Below are 12,924 nucleotides of genomic sequence, written 5' to 3' on the forward strand. Positions count from 1 at the left end.
CCTAGATCATTTGAGAATATACCCGAGATCTCTGGGGACTCCTAGGGACCTGTCAAGAAGCTTCAGGGTGCTGGTGCTGCCCCCACGAGGATAGATCTAGGACACTGTGGAGAAATCATCAAGGCTTGTCTGGCTCTTTGACAATTATGGGCCAAGAACATGGGAGTCCAGCTGGATTTTCTACTTCTTGTTTGTGAGGGTAAAGTATAGAAGGAGGAATGGATGGACTCAATGGATTAACAACTTTTTGCATAATTGCTATTGATGGGATATTCTGCTTCTATGAACATGAGACCCTCTCTAAGGCTTAAGAAACCCAATCTAGGGATTTCTAGTAAAGGAGGAGATCTGCTTTAACCAGCATGGCAAAAACATCTTTTACGGTACATCAGTCAACCTGGCGAGGAGATCTTTAAACTAGGAACAACACAGATGTAACCTAACAACAAATAATCAAGTGAGGAGTGTTGGGCTGGGATGGCAAACAAAGGATGTGGAGTGTTGTATACTGAAGTGAGCTCAAGATCATCAAAATAGGGCTAAAGCTTCACCACTTCAAGCACAAGTACAAAAATAATACAGGAAGGTGTCGTGGGAAAGCTCTCATGTTTTGTCTTTTCTGGGAAATCAATGCAACTTGAGTGTCTGAAGTATGTGCATACTAGTGCACCTAGCACAGGGAACAAACAGGAGGAATAAGATGTGCTTGTGCAATAGCAGGGTAACAGCCTCATTGAGAGACAATGGGAGAGTACACAGCTACAGCTAATGAATAAAAAGCTCTTCAGAAGGACAAGCCAGGATGGTGAGGAGTGACACAATCAGGAAAGCCAAAACCTATCTGCAGGTGAATCTGACAAGAAATGTGAAAGCTAGCAAGAAGGGCATGTTCAAGGATAACCTATGAAAGAAAGACTAGGAAAATGGGCTCATTTTCCCCCATCTCTGGTGGGACCTTATAGCAGCCTTCTAGTACCTGAAGGGGGCCTGTAGGAAAGCCGAGGAGGGACTTTTTATAAGGGCAGGAAACAACGGGACAAGAAGGTATATTTAGACTAGATATTAGGAAGAAATCCTTTACTGTAAGGACAAGTGAGACACTGAAGCAGGTTGCTCAATGAGGCTGTGAGCACCCTCTCCCTGGAGGCGTTCAAGGCCAGGCTGGATAGGACTTGGAGCAACCTGGTTTGGAGGGAGGTGTCCCTGCCTATAGCAGGGAGTTTGAAACTTGATGATCTTAAAGGTCCCTTCCAACCCAAACCATTCTATGATTCTACCATATTAATTGCAAAAGATTGTATACATACAACCTTTGTTACCTAAAAGCACTTTTTGGTTCCTGCTCTTTCCTCCTGTCTGCTCAGGGAGCACAGAATGATGTTGCTCCTACACTCAGTGCCCAGCAAGGTCCCTGAAGGGATGCAGGCTGTCCAGAACAAACTACTTTAGGCATCATAAAGCAGTTAATCTGATGAGATTCTGAGCACCTAGAATTAACAGCTTTTGTTCATTTTTCAGGCAAGAAATAGCTGCAGGTCCTTGGTGTAGTTTTCAGAGAACACAAGTTACAGAGAGAATGTCATACAGCGCAGCCACCAAATTAACTTTTTCTGAGGGGTGCTTCTGAAAGTTAATAAAGATGTATCATGCTAAATTGCGCTTTGACTGTGCCTACAAGAGCCAACAATTAATGGTGTTGTTACTCTTTTCAAGGCAGAGGAAAGATAACATAACAGGAATCTTTTTACAAAAGACAGAAAATGGTGTGCCTATTACAATTAGTTCTAGAAATTTATGTCTGGATGAAACGACAAATGAAATAGTTCTTTCCCTTCTTTTGCTACTTAAAGTCATTGCTTCTTAATTTCATGCTGCTTTGTTCTCTACTCTGAAACAAAAACAAATCAGTTCCACAAGGAACACTACTGTAATTTACTCCCATGATGGAATTAGCAAGATTTTTTTTAAGGAACAAACTTCTAGTAAAACTGCTACTAAAATAAAAATATAAACAATTACTGCAAATATATAGACACAGTAAACATTAAATTTGTCTCTTAAACAGGTTTATTACTTTACTACATGTTTGAATAAAGATTTGTCTTCTATAGTTTTGGCACAAGATCAGATTTATATAGTTTTTGGAGACATTTATTCTTCTACATCAGCTACACAGACTGAAGTTGTTTAGGAGTCTATTTTGTCAAATGTCACTCTGACAAAAGTAATCTGTTCAAGTATATTTAGATCTTTTAATAAACATATAGGGTTCAGTATTGCTTATAGCTTATTCACAAAAGCTGCCAATATATCAAGCCATTGTACTGTACATCACCGGAAAAAAACGTGAGAGATAATCCTCACCTCCTGTCATATTGCTGCTCTCTTACATTACTTATGGAAAATTCAATAATATTGGTATTACCATCATAGTCAATACAGTGAGACACATGTAAATGCAGCTTCAAACTTTTAAGAGATGCCACTGCCCAGAGCTGTTAGAATATTTAGGAACTTTTCAAGTGTGACCAACTTACACAGGAAGATACCAGTCCTAAGACTGATATAAAGTTTCAGACTCCTTTCCAAAGGTATACCTATAATATTTTCTTTACAAGATATTAATAAATTAGCATTATCCACCAAAGATCAGCGCTCTTGAAACTCACAATTTTCACAACTTTATTGTAATTCTTGTCAAAAATAATTTCATCTATGTGGTACAATAGCATGGAAGTGAAAACAGAAATGTGTGTTAGTTCTCAGTGGCAACCAGGATAGGATAGGTATTTAGTGATATAATATCCACATCATTATATTCCAGGTTGACAATATCCTGGATTGGGACACACAAGGATCATCAAGTCCAACTTCCTGCTCCACACAGAACCAGCCAAACATCAAATCCTATGTTTGAGAACATTGTCCAAATGCTTCTCAAACTCCAGCAGGCTTGGTGTTGTGACCACTATCCTGGGGAGCCAGTTCCCGTGCCCATTTACCCTCTGAACAATCGGCCCTTTAACACGCACATTTCTTTTCTGAAGTTCAAAGTCTCACTTCTTTCATGGTTTATTAGCTTCAATTCTAATTACATTGTATTACAGTGTGTTATCTTGCATTACGTTACAATAATTAGTAAATAAGATTGTTTCTCCTATAATACATTATAACTGATCGGCTTGATCGCAGAGGTTCACTGCTTCAGCTGTTGCAGCCAGAACCGCAGCGATTGACCGCGAGATACAGGGAGGTTTCGGTCGGTTCCCTCATTCAGGGATCCCCGAGACAACAGAGCTGCCGGGCAGCTCTCGGCCGGGCACTTCTCGCGAGAGCGGCTGACGCGACGGGGGCGTTGCCAGGGCAACGGCTCTGCGTCCACCGCCTGGCCTAGAAAAAGCCTCCGTGAGGGCAGCGAGGCGTCCGGAGACGGATCACCTGGGCTGTTTTAACGAGGAGAAACAGTAAGCCACTCATACACGGGACAACACAGCAAGGACGGTTGTTATCACCATCAAGTGAGAGATAAGTGCGGGGGCTTCTGTTAACGACCCGGCAACGGATTGAGGGCCGAGCCAGCACTACCGGCAGCAGGGCGGGGCTGATCAGTCACACCCAATTAAGGCTATCCAGTAGTGTTAGTGTGCCTGCAACGTGTTTGCAATGGCTGCACCCCAGCACAAGGCTACCGCCACAAAATTGTGGAGACCCAGACAGAACTCCCATGCTCACGCAGAAGGAAGACTACAGCCAAGAAAAATGTGGAGACCCAGGCTGAGGTCCTGTGCGTGCTTGAAAGGATAGCTGATGCTACGAAAAGTGTGGAGACTCAGACTGAGGCCCCAGCACAAGATGCTAGTACGCAGGTCACTGGCTGTGATGAGAGCCAGAGACTGGCCTTCGCAGTGCCGGGCGATGGAGGCAGCACTTGTATAAGATGTGACCAGCTAAATTACTCAGCCTTGTGGTGGACCTGAAGAAAGGAGGTGTGTGTAGAGGCTGAGGACCATAAAGGAGTGTGAGAGGGAGACTGATTGGTGGTGCCAGTCCCTATCAGCCCCGAGATCTTGGCGCGTAGCTGAGGCACCACATGGAGCACGTCACCCCCTGCTGCCTTGCAAACAGGTGGGAGAGGGGAACCGGCCGGCAGACAGTGCTGCAGTGAGCCCTCTGTCCTCTCCTCCCCCTACCAACAATTTGAGAAAGGAAGAGGAGTGGAAATGGAAACCAGCTCAGCAAAGAGGGCATCCCCCTTCCCAAACATCCTTGGCTCTCCAGGTGCCTCTGCGCAATAGGCTTGAGGCCCTGGAACTTGAGGGAGAGGTGAGTGATGGTGTGGAGGGAGGTCAGCCCGTGAGAGGTTGCCTTGGGTAAAGCAGTCGACCTCACGCCTCAAGACTGCCTCCACCAAGAAGGACAGAAGGGTGGTTGTCATGGGCGACTCTCTGCTGAAAGGAAGGGAAGGCCCTACGTGTCTGCCTGACCCTACCCGCAGGGAAGTGTGCTGCCTCCCTGGGGCACAGGTCAGGGACATTTCTAGGAAACTTCCTGGACTGATTTGCCCTTCTAATTATTACCCCTTATTGATAGTCCAGGCTGGCAGAGACGAAGTTGCTGAGAAAAGCCTCAGGACTATTAAGAATGACTTCAGGGGACTGGGGCAAGTAGTTGATGGAGCGGGCGTGCAGGCGGTGTTTTCTTCTATACCTTCAGTGGCAGGGTAGGATACTGAAAGGATCCAAAAAACCCGCCTCATAAGTAAGTGGCTTAGAAGTTGGTGCAAACACAGGAATTTTGTTGTGTTTTTTTTTTTTTTTTTTTTTTTTTTCCATGGGGCAACTTACTCGGCACCTGGCATGATGGCTGCAAATGGAAGTAGCCTGTCTTAGCTGACAGGCTACTGGGTAAGAGGGTCTTAGCTGAGGAACTGGCGGGACTCATGGAAAGGTCTTTAAGCTAGGTATGAAGGGGGAAGGGGACAAAACGAGGGCCGCTGGGGTTGAGCAGGTCGTTTGAGGGCTTGTACCAAACTTGATGGGAGTTGACGGTGAAGTACAAAGGGATGGACTAGGGAAGGGGATGCTTGGGATGCTGCTGTTCTAGGGGAACCAAGATCCTCTATAAAGGCAGTGAGGCGGAAAGCCCAGCTGAAGTGCCTTTATACCAGTGCCCACAGCTTGGGAAAGAAGCAGGATGAATTGGAAACCGTGATGCGCTTAGAAAGTTATGACCTTGCTGCTATCACAGAAACATGGTGGGATGACTCCCGTAACTGGAATACCACCACTGAGGGATATTGGCTCTTTAGTAGGGATAGGCTAGGTAGGAAGGGTGGGGGAGTTGCCCTCTATGTCAAAGAGTGGATAGACTGTGAGGAGCTCCCTCTGAGAAACAGTCAGGAACAGGTTGAGAGCCTGTGGGTTAGAATTAGGGATGGGTCTAACAAAGGCCAGCTGGTGATAGGCTTATACTACAGGCCACCTGATCAAGGGGAGACTGTTGACGAGGTTTTCTTGCTTCAAATGCGGGAGGCTTCATGCTCACAGGCTCTTGTCCTGATGGGGGACTTCAACCATCCAGATATCTGTTGGAAAGACCACACGGCGAGCTGCAAGAGGTCCAGGAGGCTCCTGGAATGTGTTACTTTCTGGTCCAGATATTGGACAGACCGACCAGAGGTGTAACATTGCTGGAGCTGCTGCTCACCAATGCGGAGGAAATCATTAAAGGTGTTAAGGTTGGAGGCAGCCTGGGCTGCAGTGACCACGCCCGGGTTGAGTTCGTGATCTCGAGGGATGTGGGCCAGGCGAAGAGTAGTGTCAGGACCCTGAACTTTGGAAGAGCGAACTTTAAGTTGTTCAATGGACTGCTGGCCGAGATCCCCTGGGATGTTGTCTTTAATGACAAAGATGTTGAGGAGAGCTGGCTACTCTTCAAGGATGCCTTCCTGAGAGCACAAGAACTGTCCGTCCCTCTGAAGAGGAAAGCAGGCAGAGTAGGTAGGAAACCAGCATGGCTCGGCAAGGACCTGCAGGGCACGCTGAGGGCAAAGAAAGGTGCGTACAAGCTCTGCAAACAAGGGCGTGTCACCTGGGAAGAATACAGGGATGCTGTCCAGACTTGCAGCCGTGGGATCAGGAAAGCCAAGGCGCAGGTGGAACTGAACTTGGCGAGGGATGTGAAAAACAATAGGAAGACTTTCTACGGGTACATTGGCCAGAAGAGACAGGTCAAAGCGAGTGTACCTCCTATGGTAAATGTAAAAGGAGAACTGGCTTCAATGGACGAAGAGAAGGCTGAGGCACTGAATGAGTTCTTTGCCTTGGTCTTCACTGGTAGCCAGGATTCCAGTATTTCTCACGTCCCTGAGCCCTGCATCCCTAAATCTCTAGGTGGGGACCGGGGTGGTAAATCCCCCCCCACTGTGAGAACCGCCTCATGAGACTGAATGTGTACTAGTCTATGGGCCGGATGGCATGTGTCCCAGGGTTCAGAAGGAGCTGGCTGAGGTGGTTGCCGAGCCGCTCTCCATCATATTTGAAAAGTCGTGGCTGTCAGGTGAGGTCCCGGATGACTGGAGGAACGGTCACGTCACTGCCACTTACAAGAAAGGGAGCAAGGAGGACCCGGGAACTACAGGCCGGTGAGTCTCACCTCTGTTCCATGATCTTCCCAGGCACAGATCATCCTGGATGACGTGTTTGATCATATGAGGAATGAGCGCGTGATCCGAGACAGCCAGCACGGCTTCACCAGGGGAAGGTCATGCTTAACCAATCTGGTGGCCTTCTATGATGGAGTGACGGCACTGGTGGACGAGGGAAAGGCGACCGATGTCATTTACCTGGACTTGAGCAAGGCCTTTGACATGGTCCCCCACCACATCCTTATTTCCAAATTGGAGGGATTTAGAGTTGATGGGTACAACACTCGATGGATAAGAAATCGGTTGGAAGGCTGCAGTCAGAGGGTGGCCATCAATGGTTCTATGTCCAGGTGGAGGCCAGTAACGAGTGGTGTCCCCCAGGGGTCTGTTTTGGGACCAGTGCTCTTAAACATCTTTATCAGTGACATCGATGATGGAATCGAGTGCACCCTCAGCATGTTTGCTGACAACACCAAGCTGAGTGGTGCGGTTGACACAGTGGAAGGAAGGGATGCCATTCAGAGGGACCTCAACGTGCTAGAAAGGTCGGCCCGGGTGAGCCTGATGAGGTTCAACACGGCAAAGTGCAGAGTTTTCCACTTGGGCCGGAGGAATCCCAGGCATCCATACAGACTGGAAGGAGCGGTCCTTGAGAGCAGCTGAGCAGCCCCATGGAGAAGGACCTGGGGGTCTTGATAGATGAAAAGCTTAACGTAAGCCAGCAGTGTGCCCTTGCAGCTCAGAGAGCAAATGGTATCCTGGGCTCCATCAAAAGAGGGGTGGCCAGTAGGGACAGGGAGGTGATTGTCCCCCTCTACTCTGCTCTTGTGAGGCCCCATCTGGAGTATTGTGTCCAGGTCTGGATCCCCCAGTACAAAAAAGACAGGAAGCTGTTGGAGAGGGTCCAGAGGAGGGCCACGAAGAAGATCAGGGGACTGGAGCACCTCCCCTATGAAGACAGGAGCTGGGCTTGTTCAGCCTGGAGAAAAGAAGGCTGCGGGGTGACCTCATTGCAGCCTTCCAGTACCTAAAGGGAGCCTACAAACAGGAGGGGAGAATCAACTCTTTGAAAGGGTAGATGACAGCAGGACAAGGGGAAATAATTTTAAGTTGAGGGAGGGAAGATTTAGGTTGGATGTCAGGGGGAAGTTCTTTACAGAGGGAGTGGTGAGGTGCTGGAACAGGCTGCCCAGAGAGCTTGTGGATGCCCCGTCCCTGGAGGTGTTCAAGGCTAGATTGGCTGGGGCCCTGGGCAGCCTGGTTTAATATTAAATGGGGAGGTTGGTGGCCCTGCATGTGGCAGGAGATTCATGATCCTTGAGGTTCCTTCCAGCCCTGGCCATTCTGTCATTCTGTGAAAATCTGCTTTTTAGAGTCAGTCTCTCTCTGCTCTTGGAGAGCTTCATTGGGAAAGTTCATCTCTGTCACAGGTGCTTACTGAAAGCTTGACCTTGAAAGTCCAGGCGGACTGACAATAATCTGGGATATTTGTAAACTTTGAGCACTGCTACCTTGCACCTGTAAATAGAGGAAAAAAAGGATTCCACTTTCTCTTTTACATCTGTTTGCTGAGGGAGCTGCTAATTTTACAGAACTTGGGATTTTTAAACAAGTTCCTAGTCTCTCCTTTGAATCCTTTATGCAGTTTTTGAATGCTCATGCAATGATCGTGGTGTCAGTCTTCCTGAATGTATTGTTCATCATTTTACTCGCTATTTGTATTTATCATATTTTGAGGAAGCCTTCCCCAGAACCAGAGAACACTGAGTGGCAGGGAATGGGGAGTTGCTTGGGAGAGAGTTTAGAGAGATGGACATCTTCGGTGTCGTGGAACATTGCTCCTTTGAACACCTTAAAGCCCCTGAGAGCTTAAACAGATATTTGAGACAGGAATTCGAATTGAGAGAGACTCCCTGCAATCCAAACTCAACAGTCTTCAATCTCAACAAGACACCCTCCAATCTAAGCTAGATACTCTCATAATTGAACGAGACAGGATCCAAGCTGAACTGGAGGATGAGAGCATTGGAACTGACCAACCTGATTAACTACAGAAAGCACCACAATTGATGTCAATTGCCCCTGTAAGAGAACGGAAAATGAAATGCATCTCGACTCAGTTAGAAGAGAAGAAAGAGGAAGAAAGAGGTCCAGAGGAGTGGCTCCAAGATCCACAAGAAGCACCCCTGAGTCCAGGAGAGGGGCCCTCAGTAAGACCACGGTCACCAATGCCTATGAGGCCAACAGTGTGTGGCTAGATAGTAGAGAAGCTTGCTAACTGGGTGGCATTGCTAGGGACTCAGCCATTGACAGAGGTATCAGTACATGCCAGAACCAGGCCTTTACCTTCTGGAAGCGGATGTTGTTAGCTGCAAAAGAAAGATACCCCTTCAAAGACGATCTGATGCCCGAGAAAAAGAAATGGGCTGATATGGAAGAAGGCATCTGTTATTTAAGAGAATATGCTGTGGTGGAAATGCTACATAGCCCCGATTTCATTCCCAACGAGCCAGACCAAGAGCATGATCCTGAGAGAGTCAGGTGTACACCAAACATGTGGCGTACATCCACAAAGACCGCACCAGAAAGGTACGCCAGTACATTTGCAGCATTGTATGGCAGAGGGGAAAGAAGACCCCTAATAAATGAATTGGTTAATAAACTTCAAGACTTTGAGTTACATTTAAGCCCTCTATGAGCTTATGTTTCAGCCATTGCAAAAGTAGCTGAAAAGCTGGACAGAATGGAGAACAAACAAGAAGATATAAGAGACAAACTATCAACCGTGCCTGATGCTGATAAATCCATGGTGGTAACAGATACATCCAACAGGGACCAGAGTTCACAAAACAGCCTACTGGAGGGGCTGATCAACTTGATTTCCTCCCAGCCGGTGGCATCCAATGTCTCAGCTATCAAAAGAAGACGTTCTCCTGCTCAAGCAAGTGACATCAATAAGACCACATCATGTTTTGCCTTGTGGCATTACATACGTGACCATGGAGAAGATATAAAGGAGTGGCATAAACAACCTACTCCCGCACTTGAAGCACAGGTAAAAGAATTACAAGACAAATCAACCACCAAGGTGAACTTCTCCAAAAAGGTGATTGCTCCAGTTGCTAAAGACAATGAAGGTAACAAATAGAGGGGCCCTGCCCCCAGCCAAGGGGAGGAAAGGGATAATAGAGTTTATTGGATTGTGTGGATTAGATGGCCTGGCACATTAGAATCACGGGAATATAAGGTCCTGGTGGATACTGGTGCACAGTGCACTCTAATGCTCTCGAGTCACCAAGGGACAAAATCGATTTATATTCATGGGGTGACTGGGGGTTCCCAAGAGCTGACTATGTTGGAGGCCGAAATCAGCCTCACTGGTAAAGACTGGCAAAAGCACCCTATTGTGACTGGCCCAGGGGCTCCATGTATACTTGGTATTGATTACCTCAGAAGGGGATATTTTAAGGATCCCAAAGGGTATCGATGGGCCTTTGGAATAGCTGCTGTAGACACAGAAGGTGTTAAGCAGTTGTCTATTTTGCCTGGCCTGTCAGAAGATCCATCTGCCGTGGGGTTGCTACGAGTGAAAGAGCAACAGGTACCAATTGCTATAAAAACGGCGCACAGACAGCAGTACCGCACTAACAGGGATTCCTTGCTCCCCATTCAGAAGTTGATTGGCCAACTAGAGAATCAGGGAGTGATTAGCAAGACTCACTCACCTTTAAACAGCCCCATATGGCCGGTGCGTAAAGCCAGTGGAGAATGGAGGCTGACAGTGGACTACTGTAGCCTGAATGAAGTCACACCCCCATTGAGTGCTTCTGTACCAGATATATTAGAACTCCAATATGAACTGGAGTCTAAAGCAGCCAAATGGTACGCCACCACTGATATGCTAATGCCTTTTTCTCTATTCCTTTGGCCAAAGAATCTAGGCCACAGTTTGCTTTCACCTGGAGGGGCATTCAGTATACCTGGAATCGTTTGCCCCAAAGGTAGAAACATAGCCCAACCATTTGCCAAGCCGCACTGGAACAGGGAGGTGCTCCTGAGCACTTACAATATATTGATAACATCATTGTGTGGGGCAACACAGCAAAGAAGTTTTTGAGAAAGGAGAGCAAATAATCCAGATCCTTCTGCATGCTGGTTTCACTATTAAGTGATGCAAAGTGAAAGGACCTGCCCAGGAAATTCAATTCCTAGGTATAAAGTGGCAAGATGGCCGTTGTCACATCCTAACAGATGTGATCCACAAAATCACTGCCATGTCTCCACCCACTAATGAGAAGGAGACGCAATCGTTTCTGGGTGTAGTGGGGTTTTGGAGAATGCATTTTCCAAACTACAGCCTCATTGTAAGCCCCCTTTATCAGGTGTCGCAGAAGAAGAATAATTTTGTGTGGGGTCCTGAGCGGCAGCAGGCTTTTGAGCAGATTAAACAAGAGATAGCCCATGCTGTGGCCCTGGGGCCAGTACGGATGGAACAGGATGTGAAGAACATCCTCTACACTGCTGCTGGAGAGAAAGGTCCCACTTGGAGTTTGTGGCAAAGAGCCTCAGGGGAGATCCAAGGCCGACCCCTGGGGTTATGGAGTCGGGCATACAGAGGGTCTGAAGAGTGCTGCACTCCAACTGAGAAGGAGATCTTAGCCGCGTATGAGGGGGTTCGGGCTGCTTCCGAAGTAGTCGGTATTGAAACACAGCTCCTTCTGGCACCTTGACTGCCAGTGCTGAACTGGATGTTCAAGGGAAAGGGTCCATCCACCCATTATGCTACTGATGCCACTTGGAGTAAGTGGATTGCACTGATTACACAGCAAGCACAGATGGGGAACCTCAGCCATCCAGGGATCCTAGAGGTGATCGTGGACTGGCCTGAAGGCAAAAAGTTTGGAATACCGCCAGCAGAAGAGCTATCACGTGCTAAAGAGGCCCCACCATACAATCAACTACCAGAAGATGAACAGAAATTTGCCCGGTTCACAGATGGATTGTGTTGTATTGTGGGGAAGCATCGCAGATGGAAAGCTGCTGTGTGGAGCCCCACATGACAAGTTGCAGAGGCCACTGAAGGGAAAGGAGAATGAAGCCAATTTGCAGAGGTAAAGGCTGTCCAATTGGCCTTAGATGTTGCTGAACGGGAGAGGTGGCCAATGCTTTATCTTTATATTCACTCATGGATTGTAGCAAATGCCTTATGGGGGTGGTTACAGCAGTGGGAGCAAAATATCTGGCAAAGAAGGGGTAACCTATTTGGGCTGCTGAACTGTGGAAAGACATTGCTGCCCGAACAAAAAATATGGTTATAAAGGTGCATCACATAGATGCCCATGTGCCCAGGAGTAGCGCTATTGAAGAACAGCAAAATAACCATCAGATAGACCGAGCTGCCAGAATTGAGGTGGCCCAAATAGACATAGATTGGCAGAACAAGGGTGAATTATTTCTAGCTCGATGGGCCCATGAGACCTCAGGCCATCAAGGAAGGGATGCGACATATAAGTGGGCTAGAGACCAAGGGGTGGATTTAACTATGGACACTATTGCACAAATCATTCATGACTGTGACACATGCGCCAGAATTAAACAAGCCAAGAGGATGAAGGGCGGGAGGAAGGACGATGGCAAACTGGGCTGAACCAGCCCGCAAACCATTGACAGGCCTTCCAACCGATTTCTTATCCATCGAGTGTTGTACCCATCAACTCTAAATCCCTCCAATTTGGAAATAAGGATGTGGTGGGGGACCATGTCAAAGGCCTTGCTCAAGTCCAGGTAAATGACATCGGTCGCCTTTCCCTCGTCCACCAGTGCCGTCACTCCATCATAGAAGGCCACCAGATTGGTTAAGCATGACCTTCCCCTGGTGAAGCCGTGCTGGCTGTCTCGGATCACGCGCTCATTCCTCATATGATCAAACACGTCATCCAGGATGATCTGTGCCTGGGAAGATCATGGAACAGAGGTGAGACTCACCGGCCTGTAGTTCCCCGGGTCCTCCTTGCTCCCTTTCTTGTAAGTGGCAGTGACGTGACCGTTCCTCCAGTCATCCGGGACCTCACCTGACAGCCACGACTTTTCAAATATGATGGAGAGCGGCTCGGCAACCACCTCAGCCAGCTCCTTCTGAACCCTGGGACACATGCCATCCGGCCCATAGACTAGTACACATTCAGTCTCATGAGGCGGTTCTCACAGAGGGGGGGGATTTACCACCCCGGTTCCCACCTAGAGATTTAGGGATGCAGGGCTCAGGGACGTGAGAAATA

Source organism: Meleagris gallopavo, chromosome 1, assembly GCF_905368555.1.
Source record: "Meleagris gallopavo chromosome 1, MGAL_WU_HG_1.1, whole genome shotgun sequence".
NCBI classification, from domain to species: Eukaryota; Metazoa; Chordata; class Aves; order Galliformes; family Phasianidae; genus Meleagris; species Meleagris gallopavo.